The sequence below is a fragment of the Bos grunniens genome, chromosome 23, assembly GCF_055505025.1.
Source record: "Bos grunniens cultivar Pamir isolate PY7600 chromosome 23, Bosgru_T2T1.0, whole genome shotgun sequence".
NCBI classification, from domain to species: Eukaryota; Metazoa; Chordata; class Mammalia; order Artiodactyla; family Bovidae; genus Bos; species Bos grunniens.
In genome coordinates this window covers 49,522,784-49,547,429 of record NC_141187.1, presented here as the reverse complement: position 1 = coordinate 49,547,429, position 24,646 = coordinate 49,522,784, and the positions used below count along the sequence as shown (strand labels likewise).

The following is a 24,646-nucleotide window of genomic DNA, read 5'->3' as shown; positions in this document are numbered from 1 at the left end:
AGGCCCCGCACAACCTCAGCAGGTGCTCCTGGTCCACCTGCCTCAGGCTGGGCTCCTGCCAGCCAGTATCAGCCCCCTGGCAGGCGCAGAAATCTGTTTTCCAGACCACGTGGATTGAGGGGAGAGGAATCCGAGGAGGCAAATTAGGGGTGCTTTGGATGCAGCTGTTGAAGGCTGGGTGTGTGTCCATGCCTTAAGGCAGTGTGAGCCCCGCCTGCACGTGATGGAAACCCAGGTGTCCCCAGAAAATAAAGGACAATGAAGGAGGTTACCCAGGCTTCCCAGGTGGCGCCAGTGGTAAAGAACCTGCCTGCCAATGCAGGAGATATAAAAGATGTGGGAAGATCCCCTGGAGCAGAAAATGGCAACCCACTCCAGGATTCTCAGCTGGAGAATCCCATGGACAGAGGAGCCTGGTAGGCTACAGTCCATGGCATTGCACAGAGTCAGATATAACTGAGTGACTGACACGCCTGAGATCCCGGTGCTGCCATTTCCCGCATCTTTTCAGGATCCTGGGCTAGAAGTCAAGCTGTGCTCAGCTTCCCTCATTGGTGACATTCAACCCTTTCACTTCAGCCAAGTTACTTACCACAGGTCCACCTTTTCCAGCTTCCAGAGTTTTATATTGTCTCCTCTCTCATTCTCCCTGGTCCTGCGCCACTTTTATTGCTTTGGTTTTTAGCATTTCAGGAGGAATGAAATGAGCTAAATGTGCTCATCATGGGTCTTTATTCAGAACCGCATCTCAGACTCTAACAGACTTGTCTGATTAAGGAAGGATACACAAACACCACAGAGGCGGCCTTGACATCTCTGACTTTGTTGGTGTGAGCTCCTAAGAGAAAAGGAAGCAAAAAATGTTACATTTGGATGAATGTGTAATTGTTTTATTGCTGTGTTATTCTAAGAGTCTTTTCAAAGCCTGCCAAGGAAAGTCAAGGAGAGGCAGAAATAACATGGACAGATCTCAGGTCTCTCTCTCTTATTGATAAAGCTTTAAAGATCACACCTATCTTCACTTACGATAACAAAGACAGAAACACGAGAAGACAGGCTTACTTGGTGGGCAGAGGACTGGCAGAATTTTATTATTCACATTGTTTAGAATTGCCAGCACATGGTGATAATAAAAAGCAGTTTTTGTTGTTTGGTTGATCAATCACGTCCAACTCTTTGCAGCCCTTTGGACTGTAGCCTGCCAGGCTTCTCTGTCCATGGGATTTCCTAGGCAAGAATACTGGAATGGGTTGCCATTCCCATGACTGCAGCCTGCCAGGCTCCTCCATCCATAGAATTCTCCAGGCAAGAATAGTGGTGTGGGTTGCCATTTCCTTCTCCCAGGGATCTTTCCGAGCCAGGGATTGAACCTGTGTCTCTTGCATCTCCTGTGTTGACAGGCTGATTCTTTACCAGAGAAGCCCCAATAAAAAGCAGAGGGAGTTTTAATTGGCTTACTGCTGTCTTTAAAATCATTGCAGACAGAGCTGTCTCTTACTGTCTGCACCTGAGCTGACATCTCCCTCTCCTAAGACAGTGCTGATTGGAGGTTCTGGTTGAGGATCCTGGAAAAAGAAACCTGTTGTGATGATGTGGAGATATCAGACTTCAGGCAGAAAATGGCAAGTTTCCAGGCTTTCAGAAATTTTAAAACTTCAGAAACTGTAAAAATTATTGGTGGTTCTTCATGTTATTTCCAGAGAAGGCAATGGCACCCCACTCCAGTACTCTTGCCTAGAAAATCCCATGGATGGAGGAGCCTGGTCCATGGAGCCGCTAGAGTCAGACACAACTGAGTGGCTTCACTTTCACTTTTCACTTTCATGCATTGGAGAAGGAAATGGCAACCCACTCCAGTGTTCTTGCCTGGAGAATCCCAGGGATGGCGGAGCCTGGTGGGCTGCCATCTATGGGGTCGCACAGAGTCGGACACGACTGAAGTGACTTAGCAGCAGCAGTAGCAGCATCTTATTTCATCTCTGTAAAATCCTGCAGGTGGAAAGAATGTGTTTCCTCGTGTTCCCCTTCCTTTAGTCCTGCGTTTGATGCCTATGTATTGAGACCCGATTGTATGCAAGCTCTTTGCTGAGACTTGCCTCAGGGCCTAGCTGGAGAGAGGGGTGTATTTTTAAAAAATGCACTGGAGGCACAATGTGGCACGTGAAGGTTTTCTCCGCTACAAGGTTTAGAAGAGACCCAGGGAAGAACGGTATTGATTTCGCCTGGGGGCGCAGGTTGCCTTCAGCTGGAGAGGGCATTGAGTGAGCCAAGGGCTCTGGGTAGAGACGGGTTGTCCCTGTGGGAAATGAGATCATTCAGGATGGCTACTCAGGACAAGTGTCAGGGCCGAGGTGTGTCAAAAGAATTTAAAGTGGATTTTTAAGGCAAGTGATTTTCAAAATCAGGCCCAGCGCAGGGGACTACTCTCTTACTACTGGCTGGAAGTCCCAACACGGCCTTTCTTGGATCCTCTGAATCTCCATTTTTAAAAAAAAAAAAAAGCTCTCAGGTCCATTGACGTACATACACTACCAGGTGTAAACTAGATGGCTAGTGGGGAGCTGCTGTATAGCACAGGGAGCTCAGCTCGGGGCTCTGGGACGACTAGGGGGCTGGGAGAGGGGAGGAGAGGAGACGTATATGCATACACAGAGCTGACTCACATTGTCGTTCAGCAGAAACAGTTAAACTGTAAAGCAGTTACACTCCAATTAAAATATAAATAAAATTTTAAAACACTCTCAGGTCTATTAACCGGGTTTAGAAACCACTGGTTTAGGCGGTACAGTCCCACCGAAGGAATTTATGCGGTCAAAGAACATAATCATATTGTCATCTGAGAAATATCCCTTTGACCAACATGTAGAATTTGGACTGGGCAAGAGACTGGAGGCAGAGGAGCCACTCTGGAGACAAAGGAGCCACTTTGGAGGCTGATGAGGAAGTGGGCCGTGCGGAGGCAGTGGGGCTCAGTGTAGAGGGTCCCGCTTGACAGCAGGTGGAGATGCAGCTGTAGAGACGGGCGGGGGTGGAGCATCTCGCTGACTCCCAGGACTCCGGCCCTGGTGGCAGGTAGCAGCGGAGACAGCAGTTCAAGCCATCAAGATGGAAAAGGAGGGCGGGATCAGGCTTGGGGGGAGAGAATGAGATGCTTTGGGGGATTAATGAGTTTGCAAGTGTGTGAAGAGATGTGAAGATCCGAGAGTTGCCACTTGGGGATGGGGGCAGGTGGGGGGTTTGATGTTATAGGAAAAACTGGGGTGCTTGACAGAGCGTGAGGAATGGAGACCGGAAGAGAAACTGCCTTCAACCTTGAAGGCCGGTAGGACAGTGCGCGGGCCTGCAGGAGCAGTCAGCAGGGCTGGAGGAAGACTCCAGCTGCCTCAGCCAAAGAGACGACAGTGAGTGAGTGCTAGAGGTTCAGTCACGTCAGACTCCATGGGCTGAGCCCGCCAGGCTCTTCCGTCCATGGCAAATACTGGAGCGGGTTGCCATGCCCTCCTCCAGGGATCAAAACCGGGTTTCCTGCATTGCAGGCAGATTCTTTACCAACTGAGCCACCAGAGAAGTAAAGAAATGGAGGGCAGCCTGAAAGAAGGGGGTGGTCTTCCCCGGGGCCGCCTCCCACTGCAGGCATCCCGGGAGCAGGGAGCCGCAGGTGCCCAGAGGAGAAGGGTGGGGAGCAGAGCTTTGGATCTGCCTCAATTATTTTTAATCTCCTTGCACATTCAGTTAGGACTTAGCAGCCTTTTCTCCCAGAGACAAAAGCTGGCAAGTGCTTGGGGCCTGGGTGGAGCGTCCCCAGCCCTTTGCTGAGTGAGAAGCTGCTCCAAGGCTTCGGTGTCCTGGCTTTGAAGGAGCTGGGCTCTCCAGCTTCTGGGAAGAGGCCAGCCCTGAGCTGGGCAAGGCTGTGTCGTGTCTTGTGATTCTGGCCTCACTGCCCATTGCGCAGAAATCACTGCGCATGCACACATGCGCAGTCGCCTGAGTCATGTCCTACTCTGCAACCCCCATGGACGGTAGCCCACCAGGCACCTCTATCCATGGGGATTCTCCAGGCAAGAATATTGCTGTGGGTTGCTATGCCTTCCTCCAGGGAATCTCCCCAACGCAGGGATCAAACCAGTGTCTCATGTCTCCTGCATTGGCAGGTGGGTCTTTTACCACTTGTAGCCACCTGGGAAGCCTCCAGAAATCACTCTAGACACTGCAAAAGAGAGAAGTGACATTTAAAAGGGGAACATACGTTTTTACCCTTATCCTATGCTCTCTGCTTTTTGTGTTTTCAGTTTAAATGAGACTTTATGGTTATTAAAGGAGGGTAATCAAGGCCCCCTTTTATGAGATAAATTTTATTTTATGAACTTTTTTTCCCAACCACCAGTATATGGTGGGTTTTATTCTTAATCAGATATCAGGTTGGCCAACGAGTTCATTTGGGTTTTTCTGTACGTATGTATGGAAAAACCCAAACAAACTTGTTAGCCAACCCAATATGTGTATTTCTATTGAAGTATAGTTGCTGTGCAATATTATGTATGTTACATGTGTACACTATAGTGATTCACAATTTTTTTAGTGATTCACAGTTTTAATAGGCCAATCTGTGGCTCAGATGGTATAGAATCTGCTCTCAGTGAGGGAGACCTGGGTTCAATCCCTGGGTCAGGAAGGTCCCCAGGGAGAGGAAATGGCAACCCACTCCGGTATTCTTGCCTGGGGAACCCCACAGACAGGAGCCTGGCGGGCTGCAGTTCATGGGGTCGCAAAGAGTCTGGTGCAACCGAAAGACTAACACTTTCACCTTTTTTACCTCATTTATAGTTATTATAGGACTTCCCTTGTGGCTCAGATGGTAAAGTGTCTGCCTACAATGCGGGAGACCCGGGTTCAATCCCTGGGTCGGGAAGATCCTCTGGCGAACCCTCTCTGGTACTCTTGCCTGGAAAATCCCGTGGATGGAAGAGCCTGGTAGGCTACAGTCCATGGGGTCGCAAAGAGTCGGACACAACTGAGCAACTTCACTTCATTTCACTTCATAGTTATTATAAAATATTGGCTATGTGGCTTCCCTGGTGGCTCAGTGGTATAGAATCCACCTTCCAATGCAGGAAATAGAAGTTCGATCCCTGATTCAGGAAAATCCCCTGGAAGAGGAAATGGCAACCCACTCCAGTATTATTGCCTGGAAAATCCCATGGACAGTGGAGACTGGCAGGCTACAGTCCCTGTGGTCACAGAAGAGCTGGACACGTAGCGACTAAACAGCAATGTTCCCTGTATTGTATGACGTGTCCCTGTAGCTTGCTTTGGATGTAGTGGTTTGACCCTCTCAATCCGCCAGCCCTGCTTTTCTCCTCCCCCTCCCTCTCCCCAGCAGTAACCATAGCTCGTTCTCTAGGTCAGTGAGCCTGCTAAAGATTTAGTGGTTTTGATCAGAAGAATTCAGGCCTCATTAGGGACACAGATGAATGAATCTATTCGGCATTCCCTGTAAAATAGGGAAAAGCAATCCTCTGTGCTTTATGGAGCTATTTTTTGGGTGGAGTTTGGATAGATAAGCAGAAGCTAGGAGGACACGGGCTTCCCTGGTAGCTCAGCTGGTAAAGCATCTGGCTGCAACGAGAAGACCCCAGTTCGATTTCTGGGTCGGGAAGATCCCCTGGAGAAGGGGTAGGCTACCCAGTCCAGTATTCATAGGCTTCTCTGGTGGCTCAACTGGTAAAGAATCCACCTGTAATGTGGGAGGCCTGGGTTCAATCCCTGGGTCCAGAAGAGCCCCTGGAGGAGGGCATGGCAGTCCACTCCAGTATCTTTGCCAGGAAATCTCATGGACAGAGGAGCCTGGAGGGCTACAGTCCACGGGGTCACCAAAGAGTCGGACCCGACTGAGCACACAGCAGAGGCCGACATGCATTCTTTTACTCATTCAGCAGGTATTTATTGGCTGCCTACTCTGTACAAAACAGCATGTATGGAACTCCACCCTGCCCAAAGGGACCCGGAGAGCTGGGGAGGCAAGACGAGACACGCACACCAAGCTTAAAAACGCTGCCCAGAACAAGGCTTAGGCCGAGGCTCCCCAGATGAAAGGCAGGAGGCAGGAGCTTCCGTTCTCAGGTCTGGTCTGCGGAGGCTGGGAGAGGAGGCAGCCTCGCAGGGCGCCGGCTGGCTGCTCCTGAGCTCGCCACGAGCCAGGTGTCTGCCTCCTCTGCTCTAGGATGGGGGGGACCACGTCTCCCTGACAGTTGCTGATGGCAAGTTCAGTGTGCTGGTTTTTTCTTCCATGTCCCCTCCACCCCAGTGATTTCTGCCCTCCGGGAGCCCTGCTCCCCACAACACCCCTCCGCGTGCTGCATCTTTACCCCATCCTCACTGGCTGTGTCGCCCCACGAGGATGTGGTGGGGACTTTGTAAATATTTGTTGAACGGGGAAATAAACAGCATTGTGGTCAGAGAGCAGAGTGTAGTCTGAGCGGGGGCTGGGAAGAGCCTGGGATGCTCAGAGGAGAGGGAGTCAGCCCACTAGGCTGGGGTCGGGGTGTGAGCGGAGAATGGTAAAGGCAGATGGGGCGCCCCTCAGGGCACGTCGGAGTTGGGACGTTGTCCTGCTGGTCCCGGGAACACGTGAGAGCTGCGGGTGACTGACGGGGAGGGCTGAGACCAAGCTGGGGCTCTGTGCAGGGTGGACCACCCGGGGCACCAGGAGCAGTGAGCACTGTGATGGGAGGCCCAGAGAGGCAGGGTGCTGGCCGATCCCAGCAGACAGGGATACAGAGGCGATGAAACACAGTTGAAAGAGGTATGTTTCTGTGTTCCCATAAAGAGCACATTAACCACTGAAAGGACAATGACAAAATTTAAAAGTCCAGCAGGTTTTATTCAGGCTGTACCAGCATGACCTGAAAGCCTGACCCTTGGTCCCCAAGGACCCCTCTCCGATCAACCAAGCCTGACCTCCTAGGAAATCTCTCCGGAGGCCGGATGGACAAGATGGCATCAGACTCGGAAGCGCCTGAGCCCTTATCTTTGGTGTTTACTCTGACTCCCAGGGAAGACTCCAGGCACAGAGGTCGCTCTGAAGGGAGCCTGTGGGGGTATGTGTGTGTGTATGTGTGTGTGAGTGTGAGACAGAGACTGCCCTCCTGCTTCTCCAGATCTTATCTGCAGCTGCCCACAGTCTAGTTGCTGCTGATCCTAATCTCCATTAAGAGAGTCTCCGGAGCCCAGTGAACCTGGGCTGGAACAGACCACAGCTTCAGTCTCATGAGAGCCACGGAGCAGGCGGGTTTCAACAAACCTCTGGGCCTGCAGGGAGAGTGAATGGTAAATGTGACTATTCAAAGACGGCTCCCAGGTGCCAGCTTTTAATTTTCTTTTTTCCAGGATGTATTAATTTGGAAATAATGATTATATATGTTGGCAAACAGAAGTGGAATGAAAAAATGCCCCGTAAAGGAAAGAAAGATTAGAGACTCCCCTGGTGGTCCTGTGACTAAGACTCTGAGCTCCCGATGCAGGAGTGCTGGGTTTGATCCCTGGTTAGGGAACTGGATCCCACATGCTGCAACTGAGACCTAGCATAGCCAAATACATAAGTAAATATTTGTTAATAGAGGAAGAAAATTTAGTTCTTTTGTTGGGGATGGGGGAGATGGGGAGGGACTGGGAATTTGGAGAGATAAAGGGTGGCAGAAGACAGAGAAGGAAGGAAAGGGTAAAGGAAACACGCAGGCGGGTGACAATGCGTGGGACAGAAAAGGAAAGATTTGACTTCAGTGAAATTTTGACCTTTTCACAGTTGCACTAGAATTTATTTTAAATGTGTATTAAATGTGTACAGAAAACATTGACTTTGTAGCTGGACACGCTGCCCAGTTTTCATATTGAGTATTAGGCAACTTGGACTCAGTGTGAGCCAGAATTGTGCATTTCTACAGTGTTATTCTGGAGAAGGCAATGGCACCCCACTCCAGTACTCTTGCCTGGAAAATCCATGGACAGAGGAGCCTGGTGGGCTGCAGTCCATGGGGTTGCTAAGAGTCAGACACAACTGAGCGACTTCACTTTCACTTTTCTCTTTCATGCACTGGAGAAGGAAATGGCAACCCACTCCAGTGTTCTTGCCTGGAGAATCCCAGGGACAGCGGAGCCTGGTGGGCTGCGTCTATGGGGTCGCACAGAGTCGGACATGACTGAAGCAACTTAGCATAACAGTGTTATTCATGACACGAGATGGTTGGATGACATCACCAACTCGATGGACATGAATCTGAGCAAACTCTGGGAGATGGCGAAGGCTGGCGTGCTGCAGTCCAAGGGGTTAGCAAGGAGTCAGACAGGACTGAACGACTGAACAGCATTCATGACATCCCCTACGTGGAAAAACCCAGCTGTCCATCAGCAGGGAAACAAAACAAGTATATCCATAGCATGGAATATTTTTCAGCAATAAAAGGAAATGAAATTCTGACAAGTGCTACCACATGGATGAGCCTGGATGTTTTGCTGAGCGAAAGAAGCACATGTTGTATGATCCCATTTACGCAAAATGTCCAGAGTTGACAGATCCATAGAGACAGAAAGCAGGTTAATGGTTACCAAGGACTCAGGGGAAGGGACCCGGGAGTGACTGCTGACAGATAAGGGGTTTCCCTTTGGATGAAAATATTCCAGAATCAGTGGTGATGGTTACACAACTCTGTCTATACTACACATCCCTGAATTGTACACTTTAAAATGGTGAATTTTATCACATGTGAATTACACCTCAACTAAGAAGACAATAGAATTTTGCAATTCTGCAACTTCCTTCTCTGTTTTGGCCCTACTTTTTGTTTTGTTGCTATGTAAATCTTTCCCCCCTGGAAACAGTATCAGTCACATGTTTCAAAATTCAAAAGACATAAAAGAACATCTTACTCCCCTTCAATCCACCCCCAGCTACTCAGTTCCCCTCTCCAAAAGTAAACTTAAAAAGCATTTACTGCCAGGAATTCCCTGGCAGTCCAGCGGTCAGGAGGATTCCGTGCTTCCAATGCAGGGGGCGTGAGTGTGATCCCTGGTCGAGGAACTAAGATCCTACATGCCAAGGTGCGACCAAAAATTAATAAATAAATGAATAAAGTGGCAACTTTTTTTTTTTAAAGGGCAGGGTTACCAGGTTCTTGTGTGACTTTCGCAGGTTTTGCATACAGAGGCAAATATATATGTAAACCTTGCCCCTCCCCACTTTAAACAAAGAATGATATTCTGTGGTCCTGTGCCTGGCTTCTTTCGCTAGACGGCGCATCTGGTTGAACTCTTTCCCACCTCAGGGGGAAATAGCTGAGCTCCTTCTGAACTGCCAGAGGTGCCTGGGCACCGTCAAGGAAGATAGGCAGTGGGGAGGAGCAGCAGGCAGGGCTCAAGCAGAGACGGGGAAATTAAACGTTACCAAACGCCGATGGGGGGCTGATCCCTGGAAACGCCATCAGGCCCGCTGTGTCCACAGCTGGCATTTCTCAGCGAGGCTTCTCCCCTCCCCCAGACCCTGGGGGTCGCAGGCCCTGTTCTTCTTGGTGATGACACTTAAAAGGAACGGCTTTTAGGTCTTTGAGAAAATTTGCCCTGGGTTGTAATAGAAACACCTGCATCTCAGAAGGACAGGGGAAAGATTTACAATTGTAAGCTTTTCTGTTTTGTTTTGATGTTTTCAGTAAATTCTCCAAGAAAGGGAGGTCATGAGCCTATCAATAAGGGGTTGGCTGGGTAAATGGTAAATTTCTTTGGGTAGCTTTGAGCTTTTCTAGAGAACAGCACAGGGGTGGGTGGGGGCGGTAGAGTCTTTCCAGGGATGGGGCCTGTGGCTGCCATAGCCGGCTAGAGTCTGGGCAGGTCACTGAGAGAGAGCGTTGAGTGGAGTCTTTCCCGTGGAGAGTTCTTGCAGTTCTCACGTCAGTGGCGTTAGGACCGTCACACTGCTGTGCAACCACCACCATCACCTCCAAAACTTTCTCATCTTCCCAAATAAACCTCTGTCCCCATCAAACACTAAATTCCCATTCCTTCCTCTCCACCGTCTCTGACAACCACCCTCCAGCATTTTGTCTCTATGAATTTGACCACTCTAGACACCTCTTTAGGTAGAATCATATAGGATTTGGCCTTTTGTAACTAGTGTGTTTCACTTGGCATAATTGCCTCCAGATTCATCCATTTTGTAGAATATGGCAGGTTTTCATTTCATTTTTCTATTTTTTTGGCTGTGCCGTGTGGCATGCTGGATCCTAGTTCCCTGACCAGGGATCAAACCTGAGCCCCCTGCACTGGAAGCATGGAAGCCTAACCACGGGACCGCCAGGAAGTCCCAAGTTTCCTCTCTTAAGCCTGGCTAATTCTGCATTGTGAGTATAGACTACATTCTGTTATCCAGTCATCCGCTGATGAACCCTTGGCTTACTCCACCTTCTGGCTTTTGTGAATAGGGCTGCTGTGCACACAGGTTTGAGACCTTGATTTCAATCGGTTTGTTTGTTTGTTTTGCATTTTCAGGGCTGGGCACTTGTTAGCTCCTCAATACATACTTGCTTAAAATCTTTTTGAGGGCGTTCTCTGGCGGTTCAGTGGTTAGGGCTCTGCACGTCCACTGGAGGGCTCTGGGTTCAATCACTGATCCCTGGTTGAGGAACTAAGATCCTACAAGCCATGCAGTTCAGCCAAAAAAAAAAAAAAAATCTCTTCCTGTTGGGATGAAATGATTCAGAGTGTGAGGGCTGTGAGAGTGCCCCCCGCTGGCCCCCGATTCTATTTTAGTTTGCTTTCCTTTTATCAACTTAATTTTCACATAAAAAAGGTAGAATGAATAATGGTCAATTTGGTTACCTCTGACTGTGGTCTAAACGGCGCCGGGGAAGAAGCAGCGACGCCGCCCCCGCCCCCCCCCCGCCCCCGCCCCCGCCCCCGCCCCCGCCATCTAAGACCTCCCTGGCCTGCAAGAGTTCCGAAAACTCCCTGCAGCAAGCCGCTGAGTAGGTTCAGGCAATCCGATGAAGGGGTGGGGGCGGGGTGGGGGCGGGTGGGGGAGGGTGGGGGAGGGTGGGAGAGTGGGGGAGGGTGGGAGGGTGCGGGGGTGGGGTGGGAGGGGCGATATGGGGAGGGTGTCGGGAATCAGGCACAGATGCAACGAGGCCCCAGACTCCAGGACTGAGATCAGGCACAAGGCTTTTCGTTAGAAGAACCAGTGAGAGTGGGCAGGACTCAGCCAGAGGAGCCAGACTGAGGCTGGAGCCGTGAGTCGGGGGTTGGGCCCAAGGGCAGCAGACCTAAGAGCCCATTTACTGGGTCCAGGGGATCAGGTTTGAGTGAACTCAGCCAGCGAGCAGTCGGCGGGTTTGAGCAGGTGGGCTTAGAGCCAGAGTTAGGTGTGAACAGCCTCCATGTTATGATTTTAGGACAACAGGAACCAGAGATAGGCAAGCCACTGCAGCAAGTGTGATAAATTAAAAAAATCATGTTTCATGGGGTTAAAAAACAAAAAAGCAGAGACCATACAGGAAAGAGTAAAAAAAAAAAAAAAAATGAATGAGTTAAAACTTAAAAAAAAAAGAAGGAACTTACCTGGTGGTCCAGTGGTTAAGACTCTGCACTTCGATGAAGAGTTCGATCCCTGGTCAGGGAACTAAGATCCTAAATACTATTCAGCGAGGCAAAACAAAAAAACAAAGCTAGAAGACAGCTTAAACAAAGCAGGGACTCAAACAGATATCTGTGCACCATGTTCCCAGAGGATTATTCATATTAGGCAGAAGCTGGGGACACCCCGGGTGTCCAGGGACAGGTAAATGGGTAAAGAAAACATGCTGTACGCACCCAGTGGATATGGTAGTTTCAGCCTTGAAAAGGGAGGGACGGAGAGTTATTGTTTAATGGATATACGGAGCTTCAGTTCTGCAAAATGAGAAGAGTTCTGGGATGGATGTGTAATAGTTACACAACAGTGCGAGGCTTACTTTCCTTCTAGTGGACGCTTACAAATGATTAGAATAGTAAATTCTCTGTTATATGTATTTTACCACAATTTGAAAAACAGGAAGGAAGGAAATGTTGACATATGCCTCAACACAGGTGAACCTTAAAGACTTTATGCAGAATGAAATATGCCAGTCACAGAAGGACAAATGCTGTTTGATTCCACTTATGTGAGGTCCCAGGGTAACCAAATTCGTGGAGACAGAAAAATAGATCAGTGCTTGCTGGGGACTGGGGGAGGGAGGAGGGGGGAGGAAGGAAGGGGACTTCGTGTTCCGCGGGTGCAGGGCTTCAGTTTTGGAAGATGCAAAGCATCTAGGAATGGATAGTTCTGAGAGTTGATAGTTGCATAACACTGAATATACTGATGCCTTTGAAACCTACACTAAAAAATGGTTAAAGGGGTCAATTTTATGTATGTATATTTACTACAATGAAAAAAAGAAGGATAAGCTTTCCTTTCCAAAAGGGAAAAGACAAGCTGCAGAGCAGGAGAAGAGATTGGTTAAGTTTTTCTTTTTTTAGTTAAAATATGTATTCTTTCTTTCTTTGTCTTGGCTGGGCCAGTCTTAGTTGCGGTGCTTGTGATCTTCCGTCAACAACGTGGAATGTGGTTCCCGGCCTGGGATGGAACCCGGGCCCCCTGCGTTGGGAGTGCAGAGTCTTGGTCACTGGACCAACAGGGAGGTCCCTGGGTTAAATTTTTATATCTGTGTTCATTTAGCATCCTGACTGGAAACATGAGGTTTCTGGATCAGAGAAGAGACAGATGATCTGCTGACATTGTCAGTCTTACTGCCAACTCCCAGCAGCCCACACGCCAAGGGCAGATGGGCCTGGGAGGGGCCGGTACCACCGGGAGGAGCTGGAGACCCAGGGCCCTCAGAGCTGGAGATGCGGACACTCACCACCGGTCCCTCCCTCCCACTCTGGACACAGAGGATGAGACCTTTGCTCTCTGATCTAAAGCATTCCACTCTAGGGAGAGGAGAGGAGGCTCTTTGGGATTTTACAACCACTTGGAATGTAAACAAATGGCTCTGGGTTTATCACCTTTAGAAAATGAAGAGAAAATGAGTCTGGAGAGAAAGGAGCTTTTTCTACCCTTGTAACATGTTGCTCAGAAAGGTCCAGACACTGCAGGGAACCCTGAGAAATCCAGGGAGCATTGTCTTCCAACAATATCGGCAGTATATAGAGTCGAAGAGGATCCCTGTGCAGAATATTGAGGGGCTTCCCAGGGGGCTCAGTGGTAAAGAACCCGCCTGTCAATGCAGGAGACAAGGGTTCGATCCCTGGGCCAGGAAGATCCCCTGGAGAAGGAAATGGCAACTTACTCCAGTATTGTTGCCTAGGAAATCCCATGGATAGAGGAACCTGGTGGGCTACAGTCTACGGGGTCACAAAAGAGTTGGCCATAACTCAGCAACTGCACACACATACACACAGGTGGACCATTGAAGTAAGTCCTGCAAGAAAACAAGCAGAAGGGAAGCAATCCTATTTAAAAGTGGATAAAAGAATGTAAATATGCAGCTCCAAGAAGAAGAATCCCAACTAGCCAATAAGCTTATGAAGACATTGTCTTTATTACTAGCAATCACGAAAATGCAAATTTAAATGGTCACCAACCACATGTTGATATCTTCCCCCAAATTAAAGAAAAACACAAGTAAAATGTTGTGTGGTCAAGTTGTAGGAATCTGTGAAAAGAATGAAAATGTGGTTCCACTCATATGAAAGGTCCAGACCAGGCAAATCTACAGGCACGGAAAGCACATCAGTGGTTGCCTAGGCCTGGGGAGATGGGAGGAGGGAGGTATGGGGGACAGCTAAAAGGAACCGGATTTCTTTCAGGGGTAATGAAAATATTTCATAGGTGTTTTAAATTGTTGTTGCTGTTGTTTGGCTGTGCTATGAGGCTTGTGGGATTTTAGTTCCCTGACCAGGGATTGAACCTGTGACCCCTGCAGTGGATGCTCAGAGTCCTAACCACTTGACTGCCAGAGAAATCCCCCAAATATTTTCAGTTGACTGTGATGATGGATGCACAACTCTGAATAAACTCAAAGCCATTAAATTGCACAGTTAAATGGATGATTTGTATGGTCTCTGAATATATATGTCGATGAGGCTGTTTTAGGAGATCAGCCCTGGGATTTCTTTGGAAGGAATGATGCTAAAGCTGAAACTCCAGTACTTTGGCCACCTAATGCGAAGAGTTGACTCATTGGAAAAGACTCTGATGCTGGGAGGGATTCGGGGCAGGAGGAGAAGGGGACGACAGAGGATGAGATGGCTGGATGGCATCACCGACTCGATGCACATGAGTTTGAGTGAACTCCGGGAGTTGGTGATGGACAGGGAGGCCTGGCGTGCTCTGATTCATGGGGTCGCCAAGAGTCGGACACGATTGAGTGACTGAACTGAACTGAACTGAGGCTGTTTTTAAAGAGGGAGGAAGATTCCATTTTCTTCCAACTAGATGAGCAGAAACTGTAAAGTCTGACTATTCGAAGTGCTGGTAAAAACGTGGAGAGATAGGAGGCCTCCCCTCTGCCAGTAGAAGCATAAGCTGGTTCACTTTGGAAAGAAAGTTATGCCATTCTGTGTCCCAGCAACTCTGCTGCTAGGTAATGAATCTAGGGCTTGTACACAAGGCGACTTCACAAGTATGTTCATGGCATCCTCATTTGCAAGAGTGAAAATTGTAATCAGCTTCAATGCTCTAGACCAGGAGAGCTGGTAAATAATTGTTTTTAATTTATGCAGTGGAATACTGTACAGCAGATTAAAGTGAATGAACCAGCGTTACACATGTTAACATGGACACATCTCATAAACACAATTTTCGGTGAAATAAAGTTTTTTAAGAAACTGCATACAGTGGCATGCATTTATATAAAGCCAAGCAAAAGATAACATATTTATATTATCACTAACAACTGAAGTCATAGTAAAATATGCAGGAGAATGACAGCTAGCAAAGTCATGGTCATAGTTAGCTCTGGAAAAAAGAAGAGAAAAAGGACTGGGAACGAATACTCAGTGAATACCAACTCTACCTGGACATTGGTTTCTTTTGAAAACATTTCATGTCAATATTTGATAAAGCTGCTGCTGCTGCTGCTGCTGCTACTACTGCTGCTAAGTCGCTTCAGTCGTGTCTGATTCTGTGCGACCCCACAGACGGCAGCCCACCAGGCTCCCCCATCCCTGGGATTCTCCAGGCAGGAACACTGGAGTGGGTTGCCATTTCGTTCTCCAATGCATGAAAGTGAAAAGTGAAAGTGAAGTCGCTCAGTCGTGTCCGACTCTTAATGAGCCCACCGACTGCAGCCTACCAGGCTCCTGCGTCCATAGGATTCTCCAGGCAAGACTTGATAAAGCTAGTATCTACATATTAGCAAAATCATCTGCACTTTTCAGTACATTTGAAATATCTCTCAATATTAAAGAAAAAGGTGAGTGAAGTTTTATGTTATTGGGCTGTAGGCATCTGTGGACAGAGTGAAAGTTTTCTGTCTAGGGGAAGTCAGAGCTGGGGAGGATGCCCCCTAACCCTCCAAGCCAACCACTTCATCAAGCTGGGGAGGGGGCAGTGGAGCGTGTTGGGCGCAATATCTGTAGCTCCATCTCCACTATCCTCCCCTCGCCAAGGCCAGTGGGTGGGGCAGGTTGGGGAGAGGCGGGGGGTGCAGGGAGGGGCAGGGGGGTGGGGAGAGGGGCTGGTGGGCAGTAGTAGTGTGTTAGCAGACCCACATTTGTCCCTGTTCTTGCTTTCGGGCCAGTATAGCCCAGGCAGGGTTCCTCCCATGGCGACTGTCTCCTGTTCCTGGAGGCTGGGGGCTGAAGTTTTAGGTCTGGGAAGGTCCTAGACTCAGCAGTACCCCTAGTTACTAAGAAACTGTGCCCTAGAGCCTCAGCTGTCCCTTACTTTATAGCGTGACCAACTGGAAGGCTTCAAACTGAGTCTGCTCCGATGGCTCGGGCATTCCATGGACGTTGAGAAATCACTGCTGGTTATCAGCGTTGCCTTGACAACCACTGGGCACATGAATAACTTGGCAGAGGTGAAGGGTCATGTCAGACACTGATAAGTGTACATAGTAAAATTTCCTGTGTGCGTGGACTCTGTTCTTGACATGCATGGATGGTTGGTTTGAAAGGTAGTTTCTTTTCACTCGAGTGACCTCCTACTAATTTTATTCCCTTTTTCAGTCTATTGCATTGCTTAGCAGACAGTTTTACCCGGTAGTACTCTTCGAAGGAGCATGTCTTTTAACTCTAAGTACAATCGGAGATAAAACCACCTCCCTAGTGTGTGTAGGCTTTAAACAACCACAGCACCATTATCTCCCTCCAGTACTGTGCCAACATGAGCATGGTTTGCAAATCAGACTCTAAAGAGACAGAAGAATTAAACTCAGAATAATTAAAAAGTGAAAGTCAATCAGTCATGTCCAACTCTTTGCAATCCCATGGACTATACAGTCCTGGAATTCTCAAGGCCAGAATACTGGAAGGGGTAGCCGCTGCCTTCTCCAGGGGATCTTCCCAACCCAGGGATCAAACCCCGGTCTCCTGCATTGCAGGTGGGTTCTTTACCAGCTGAGCCACAAGGGAAGCCCCAGAATAATTAAAGGCTCAGATAATTAAGCTCCCAGAAAGGTGTTGAGGGCAGCAATGGATGGGCTCCATGTCTGATTTTTCGAAATATGCAGTGTCCACGAGTGGCTTTCTCGGCTGGCTCTCTGATATTCAAAGTGTGGTCTCTGGACCACCAGCAGCAGTTAAGAGTTTACTAGAAATCCAGAGGCTCAGCCCCCACCCAGGCCTATTGGATCAGAGTCTGCATTTTAATACGATCTCTAGGTGATTTTTCTGAGTGTTAAGTTCTGAGAAACACCCCATCTTATAACCTGAGGAGCATGCCTTCTGAAAAGACACTGGTATTGTAAGAAATAAAACTTTCAGAGGGGGATACTCCTGGGAGAGTGTAGGAAGCAAAGCTATTCTATTTCTTAAGGGATTTTTTGGTTTGCTTTTTTTCTTTCTTTCACTGTAACCATTTTAAAAGTCTTTATTGAATTTGTAACGATATTACTTCTGCTGTTTCTATTCTGATTTTTGGCCATGAGGCACGTGGGAATCTTAGCTACCTGACCAAATATTGAACCCACACCCACTGCACTGGAAGACGAAGCCCTAAGCGCTGGGCAGCCCGGCAAGTCCCAAAGCTGTCCTAAAAGCCGCGCAAACCAAGCTTCTCTGGGCTCTCCTCAAGCTTTGGCTGCTATTTATGTATTTTTAACAAAGTTGTTATTCCCTTTCCCCTCCATTGAGATTATGAAAAAACGTTAGCCACTCAGTCATGTCCGACTCTTTGCAACCCCATGGACTGTGGCCCGCCAGGTTCCTCTATTCATAGGATTTCCCAGTCGTGAATACTGGAGTGGGTTGCCGTTTCTTTCTTCAGGAGATCTTCCTGACCCTGGAATCGAACTCGGGTCTTCTGCTTGGCAGGCACATTCTTTGTCATCTGAGCCACCAGGGAAGCCCCTGAGAATATGAAATCAATTCCCAAAAAATAGCAGGACAGAGGATGAGAGAGGAAGGATTAAACATGATGTGAAAGTCTCAAGTCCTTTGTTTTTATAATTTTACTTATTTATTTTTGGCTGTGCTGGATCTCTGTTGCCATGCCCAAGCTTTCCCTGGTTGCGGTGCACGGGCTTCCGATTGCGGTGGCTTCTCTTTTGCAGAGCACAGGCCTAGGGCACACAGGCTTCAGTAGATGTGGCACATGGGCTTAGTTGCCCCGCGGCACGTGGACTATCCCTGGACCTGAGATCAAACCTGTGTCTCCCACAAGGCCGGCGAATTCTTAACCACTGAGCCACCAGGGAAGCCCCGAGTTCTTACTGAAGCATCTTCTTACGGGATGTCCATCACCACCGTGATCCTCACTGTGCCTCAGCTTCCCTGACTTTGCGAACAGCCCAGTCATTTCTCAGGGCCTTCCTGGGACTCCTAAGCCAGTGTTTAAGGCCTCTGTGGTCCCCGATGATAGGCGTGGCCTCAGCTGGAAGCATCACTGGGGCCTTTGCAGCTGGTGCCTCGCTCAGCAGCCTCCGTGTTCTCTGGCCTGGACTGCCCACTTTTATCTCTGTCCCTGGCTTGTCTGGGAAAAGACCGGCAGGACACGAGGGTGGGGCAAGGGGGATAAAGCAGCTTCCGGCATGGATAAGTCAGAAGAAGCCTCATTTGTGGCTGGCAGAGCCATGTTACTCACAGACCCCAGGGTGAAAGGAGCAGGAATTTTTCCCTGCGCTTCTGTGATGAGAGGGGGCCCCCGGCCTCTGGGCCTCAGCCCCAGGGCATGGTCGGGCAGCAGGTCAGTCTTCACACACCTAACATCACACAGCGATGGAGGTGAACAAATGGCCATGACTTGCAAAGTGGGTTTTAGACACAGGTATACAGTGAAATGTCTGTACCTCAGGGGCTTTCAGAGAATCTCCTGGAAGAAGTGATTGCAAACGGGCAGCTCCCAGAGCAAAACACATCTCAGGTGCGCCTGGCTTCAGAGAGTTCGGTACACGTAATTCAGAGAATTCGGTACACGTAATCCAAGCATCTCAGATTAGTGAGGGGGAGGCGGTGTGATGCCTGACGTCATTCAAGACTTTGACAGCAGGACTCACCTATGGCTCTTTTTCAATTGTAGAAAGCATCAAATAACGTAACCGTCTTCGCCATTTTTAAGTGTACGGTTCAGCGGCATGAAGTCCCTTCACGATGCTGCCACCACCCCACCATCCGTCTCCAGAGCTTCTCCATCTTCCCAACTGAACGGGGCTTCCCAGGTGGCTCAGTGGTAAAGCATCCGCCTGCAATGCAGGAGACCCGGGTTCAATCCCTGGGTCTGGAAGATTCCCTTGGAGAAGGAAATGGCAACCCACTCCAGTATTCTTGCTGGGAAAATGCCATGGACAGAGGAGTCTGGCGGGCTACAGCCCATGGGGTCGCAGAGAGTCAGACATGTCTTAGTGACTGAACAACACACTGAACCTCTGTCCCCGTGAATCACTAACTCCATCCCTCCCTCCCCCAGCTTCTAGCAACTTCCCTTCTTTCTTCCTATGAATCTGATGAGGCTAGGAGACTCATACATGTGGAATCATACAGTATTTGTCCTTCTGTGACCAGCTTATTTCTCGGAGTATAATATCTTCAGGGTTCAGCTATGTTGTAACGTGTCAGAATTTCGTTCCTCTTTAAGCCCAAATAATACTATATTCCTTTATGTGGATAGACCGCATCTTGCTTATCACCTGTCGGTGGACACATGGGTTGTTCCACCTTTTGACTCTTGAGAATAATGCTGCTGGAAACATGAGTGGGCCTCCCTGGTGGCTCAGTGGTAAAGAGCTCACCTGCCACTGCAGGAGAGGCAGATTTGATCCTTGGGTCCAGAAGATCCCTTAGAGAAGGAAATGGCAACCCACTCCACTATTCTTGCCTGGAGAATCCCATGGACAGAGGAGCCTGGCTGGCTGCAGTCCACGGGGTCTCAAAAGAGTCAGACATGACTTAATGACTAAGCACCAAAAAAGGAACAAGCGTGTCCAAATAACTCTCTGAGCCCCTGCTTTCAATTCTTTGGGGGTAATACTCAACAGTGGAATTGTTGTATCATCTGGAATTTCTATGTTAAAATTTTTGGTTGAAACCATATCACTTTGGTTTCAATTTATCCACTTCCTTGTGCTCAGTTGCTCAGTCGTGTCTGACTCTTTGCGATCCCATGGGCTGTAGCCCATGAGGCTCCTCCATCCATGGGATTTTCCAGGCAAGACTACTGGAGTGGGTTGCCATTTCCTTATCCAGGACAACTTGCCAACCCAGGGACTGAACCTGGGTCTCCCGCATTGTAGGCAGATGCTTTACCATCTGAGCCTGCAGGGAAGCCCCTGTCTTTGGAAACTCTGGCCTTTAAGAGAGGCAGAGTAAAACTCAAGATTGATTTCTAAAGCATCAAAAACAGTAAAGCATGTAGATTTAGTAAAGCCTTACTTGCTTTTTGTTACATTAGGTGCAAAGTTGAAGGGTTGCTTTTTCAATCCATGTTCCCCAGGTCCGAGGGGTCTAACAGCACTGAAAACAAGTAGTCAAAACCCCAACCTGGAGTCCTGTGGGACCCTGGCCCAGGGGCTCGGGGGTCAGGTGGTTGGAGCACACCTCAGGCTGTGATGGGAGCACCCAGACTGGTGGCACCGTGGGACAAGCTTGCCACCAGGCCTGGGTGGTGTTATCCCACATGGGTGTGGGTCAAGAATGAGAAAATTGCCTCTGATTTATCTGCTAGGTAGCTTTTGCGGGGAGCGAAAATGACTTTACATAAAAACTCTAAAGAGAAATTCACCAAAACTGATATTGGCCATTCAGTTCAGTTCAGTTCAGTCGCTTAGTCGTGTCCGACTCTTCGAGACCCCATGAATCGCAGCACACCAGGCCTCCCTGTCCATCACCAACTCCCGGAGTTCACTGACTCACGTCCATCAAGTCAGTGATGCCATCCAGCCATCTCATCCTCTGTCGTCCCCTTCTCCTCCTGCCCCGAATCCCTCCCAGCATCAGAGTCTTTTCCAATGAGTCAATTCTTCGCATGAGGTGGCCCAAGTACTGAAGTTTCAGCTTCAGCATCATTCCCTCCAAAGAAATCCCAGGGCTGATCTCCTTCAGAATGGACTAGTTGGATCTCCTTGCAGTCCAAGGGACTCTCAGGAGTCTTCTCCAACACCACAGTTCAAAAGCATCAATTCTTCGGCGCTCAGCCTTCTTCACAGTCCAACTCTCACATCCATACATGACCACTGGAAAAACCATAGCCTTGACTAGACGGACCTTTGTTGGCAAAGTAATGTCTCTGCTTTTGAATATGCTATCTAGGTTGGACATAACTTTCCTTCCAATGAGTAAGCGTCTTTTAATTTCATGGCTGCAGTCACCATCTGTAGTGATTTTGGAGCCCAGAAAAGTAAAGTCTGACACTGTTTCCACTGTTTCCCCATCTATTTCCCATGAAGTGATGGGACCGGATGCCATGATCTTTGTTTTCTGAATGTTGAGTTTTAAGCCAACTTTATCACTCTCCACTTTCACTTTCATCAAGAGGCTTTTTAGTTCCTCTTCACTTTCTGCCATAAGGGTGGTGTCATCTGCATATCTGAGGTTATTGATATTTCTCCCGGCAATCTTGATTCCAGCTTGTGTTTCTTCCAGTCCAGCGTTTCTCATGATGTACTCTGCATATAAGTTAAACAAGCAGGGTGATAATATACAGCCTTGATGTACTCCTTTTCCTATTTGGAACCAGTCTGTTGTTCCATGTCCAGTTCTAACTGTTGCTTCCTGACCTGCATACAGATTTCTCAAGAGGCAGGTCAGGTGGTCTGGTATTCCCGTCTCATATTGGCCATTACATTATCTATTTTTTTAAAGATCTTTCTTGATGTGGACCATTTTTAAGGTCGTTATTGAACCTGTTACAATACTGCTTTTGTTATTTACATTCTGGTTTCTTGGCCCTGAGACACGTGGGCCATCTTAGCTCCCTGGCCAGGCATTGAACCCAAACTCCCTGCATTGGAAGGCGAAGTCAACCCCTGGACCGCCAGGGAATTTCCTAAATTATCTCTTGGTAGAGGGATTGATATGTTTCATAACTTCTTCATATTTTAGAATTTTGTAATGAACAGTACTAATTTTAAATCTTAAAAAGATGCTGTTTTTAAGCACAAAAGGAAATATCCAGAAAAGGCAGAATGATGAGACTACTATTGCTTCATTCAAAAAGATAATGGAAAATAGAATATTGTCAGGCTTAACGTTCAGAAATGACCCTGGAGAGCCAGGATCACAGGCCACGTTTAACCCTGTCACAAACTGGGGACGGTCCTCGGCGTTTTCTAAATCCCTCATACACTCGAGGAAGAAAGGATCTGAAAGAGACCCTGTGACAGCGTGCCGGCCCCGCACACAGCGTCTCAGGAAGGGACAATGACTTGCTCAGACTCACTCAGAATCTATTTTTTTCCTACTGTGTGAGCTGTCCTTCTATCTTGAAAGTTTTGAAAGTCTCAGGCACACGAGGGCAGATAAATGTTGAGCTGTAATTCTTAGCTGTGACGTTTCAATTCCTAAAAAGAGAAAGATTTAATGCCTCTGATGGGAGCATGACACCTTCTAAAACAAAGGAAGTCACTGAGACCTGAAATAGACGTTGGAGAGTTGGTTGGTTTGGCTGAGAGGAAGCTAATCTTCTAAAAGACAGGCATGGCTGCTCTGAAATTCAACTTCCATGAGTATTTGTGGGTAGGTAGGGAGAGAGGTGGAAATTGTGTTTGGGGTATATATTCTTGTTTTTAATAAAAAAAATTTTTTTTTCCCATGCTCCTGAATTGAAATGTTCCTTCCTCAAATAAAAGATGCTATTTAGCTATGGCCACACCTCATGGCCTGTGGGATCTTACTTCCCCAACCAGAGATCAAACTCAGGGCCCCTGCAGGGGAAGCACAGAGACTTAACCACTGGGCCACCAGGGAAGCCTCTTTCTCTATATGGGCCTCGTGAGAAGGGGGCCTGATGGTCTGGAATCTCTAGACCAGAGAAGTGAAGTGCTGGTCCTGCGAGCTGCGGCTTGTGTTGGCAGGTGAATGAATGTGCTGCCGCAGGTGGGGGGCAGAAGCTTGCTGCGTCCCACACCCATTCCTGATTTGCAAGAAAAAAGCCTACCCAGAAGCTGGAAGGAATCCAGAAGACATGGACCAACCCACAGCTGCTCCCTAGAGAGAGGTGTGCCTGCTCGCTTCTCAGGCTTACTGAGTTTTAAGATTAATGAGGGGTTGCTTGCCCAGGAGGCCGTTCCCGGAGGCAGGCTTAGTCCTGACCAGCAGTGTGCCAGGCCGTCAGGACACACGCTCGGGGCCCTGTGAAATCCCCTAAATCACCTTTGCTGACTTAGAATTTTGTAGACCCTCTCGGTCTTTTCAGGCCAAAGGAACTCAGGAGCAAACACTCCCAGGGAGATCTTCCTTTCCTCATCACATCTTCAGAATAAATTGTGTATGTGTGTGCCCAGTTGTGTCTGACTCTTTGTGACCCCATGGACTGTAGCCCACTAGGCTCCTCTGTCCATGGGATCTCCAGGCAAGAATCCTGGAGTGGGTTGCCATTTCCTCCTCCAAGGGATCTTCCCGACTCAGGGATCAAACCTGCCTCTCCTGCTTTGGCAGGCAGATCCTTTACCATAGTGCCATCTGAGAAGCCCCTCAAAGTAAATTAAGGTGAATGTTTTCGCTAATCTGGCTAATCTCAAGGTCCCTTTTAACTTTACCTCACCTGGGAAGAACTGCCTTCCCTCAATTGTGATTCAGGGTTATGCACTCTGCCAAAGCTTGGCGATAGGTAAGAATAACCGGAGGAGCCTTTTAAACTGCTGGATAATGGGCCTTCGCCCAGACCAGTTAAATCAGAACCTCTAGAGTGTGAGGCAGAGAAGGCAATGGCAACCCACTCCAGTACTCTTGCCTGGAAAATCCCATGGATGGACAGGCCTGGTGCGCTGCCTTCTATGGGGTTGCACAGAGTCAGACACAACTGAAGCGACTTAGCAGCAGCAGAGTGTGAGGCCCACGTGTTGGTAGAAGAAATGCCCGACTGAGCTCAGCCCAATTTGCCGACCTTCAGAATCATGAGCAAATAAAATGGTGGCAATTTTAAGCTTCGAGATGATTTGTTTCACGGCCACAGATCATGTTACTGAAAAAGTGTATGTGCTGGGGTCCGGTTGCTCGACGCCCAGAAAGCCAATAAACAGGCCAGGTTGGTGGAAAGGAGAGTTTGTTTTCAGATGCCGGCACCTGGGAGAGGGAGGCGGACATCTGTCCGAAGGCCAGCTCCTCCCGCCCACTCTGGCAACCAGTGGGGCAAGAGCTCTCACAGACAGAAGAAGGGGCCACGCGCGGGAACAGACGGTCGGCCCTGCCAGTCAGCTTCAGATTGGTCAGCGGTGGTCCGACCAGGGTCATCTTGTTGTTTTAGGTACAGTTCCTCTTCGGTTCCGGAGTCCACGGGTTCCCATTTCTTTGAGGCCAGTTCTCAGAATCGTGGCAGCTTGTGTCACGGGTACGGTCTGGTCATCGTGTAGCTAACTGCTTCCACCTGGGGTTTTAGCATCTGTAAGACAGCTCACAGGTTATGGTTCCGAGTATCACCCGTAGCCCTTGAGAAAGAACTGAAGGTCCCTGACGATGCTTTACGGCTACATTATTACTATTTGATCTCCTTTGACTGTTTTCCTTTGTTTCTGCATTCCGCATTTCTCTGATTAAACTTACTCTTCGGCGAAAGTTTTCCACAGACAGAAGGCAAGCAAAGAACATGGAGGGGTGGGGGCAAGACCATAGGGTCCTGCTCCGTTTCAATTAACTGAGATAAACACTGTATCTCAGCTGAGAAAAACTGAAAGTTGCTCAGGTGTCCGGCTCTTTGCAACCCCAAGGACTAGCCAGGCCAGAATGCTGGAGTGGGTAGCCTTTCCCTTCTCCAGGATGTCTTCCCAACCCAGGG

At 48.6% G+C, this 24,646-nt stretch overlaps 2 long non-coding RNA genes across 2 annotated transcripts; one reads left to right on the top strand and one right to left on the bottom strand.

The window, feature by feature from the left end:
* Positions 1–642: 642 nt before the first annotated feature.
* On the bottom strand, positions 643–11,737 carry LOC147347795 (uncharacterized). Its single transcript, XR_015152572.1, has 2 exons — positions 11,599–11,737; positions 643–838 (listed from the first exon to the last, which is right to left on the bottom strand). It is a non-coding gene; the product is annotated as an uncharacterized LOC147347795 (long non-coding RNA).
* LOC147347794 (uncharacterized) lies at positions 10,949–14,109 on the top strand. The gene is made up of 2 exons (XR_015152573.1): positions 10,949–11,009; positions 12,577–14,109. It is a non-coding gene; the product is annotated as an uncharacterized LOC147347794 (long non-coding RNA).
* Positions 14,110–24,646: the final 10,537 nt, after the last annotated feature.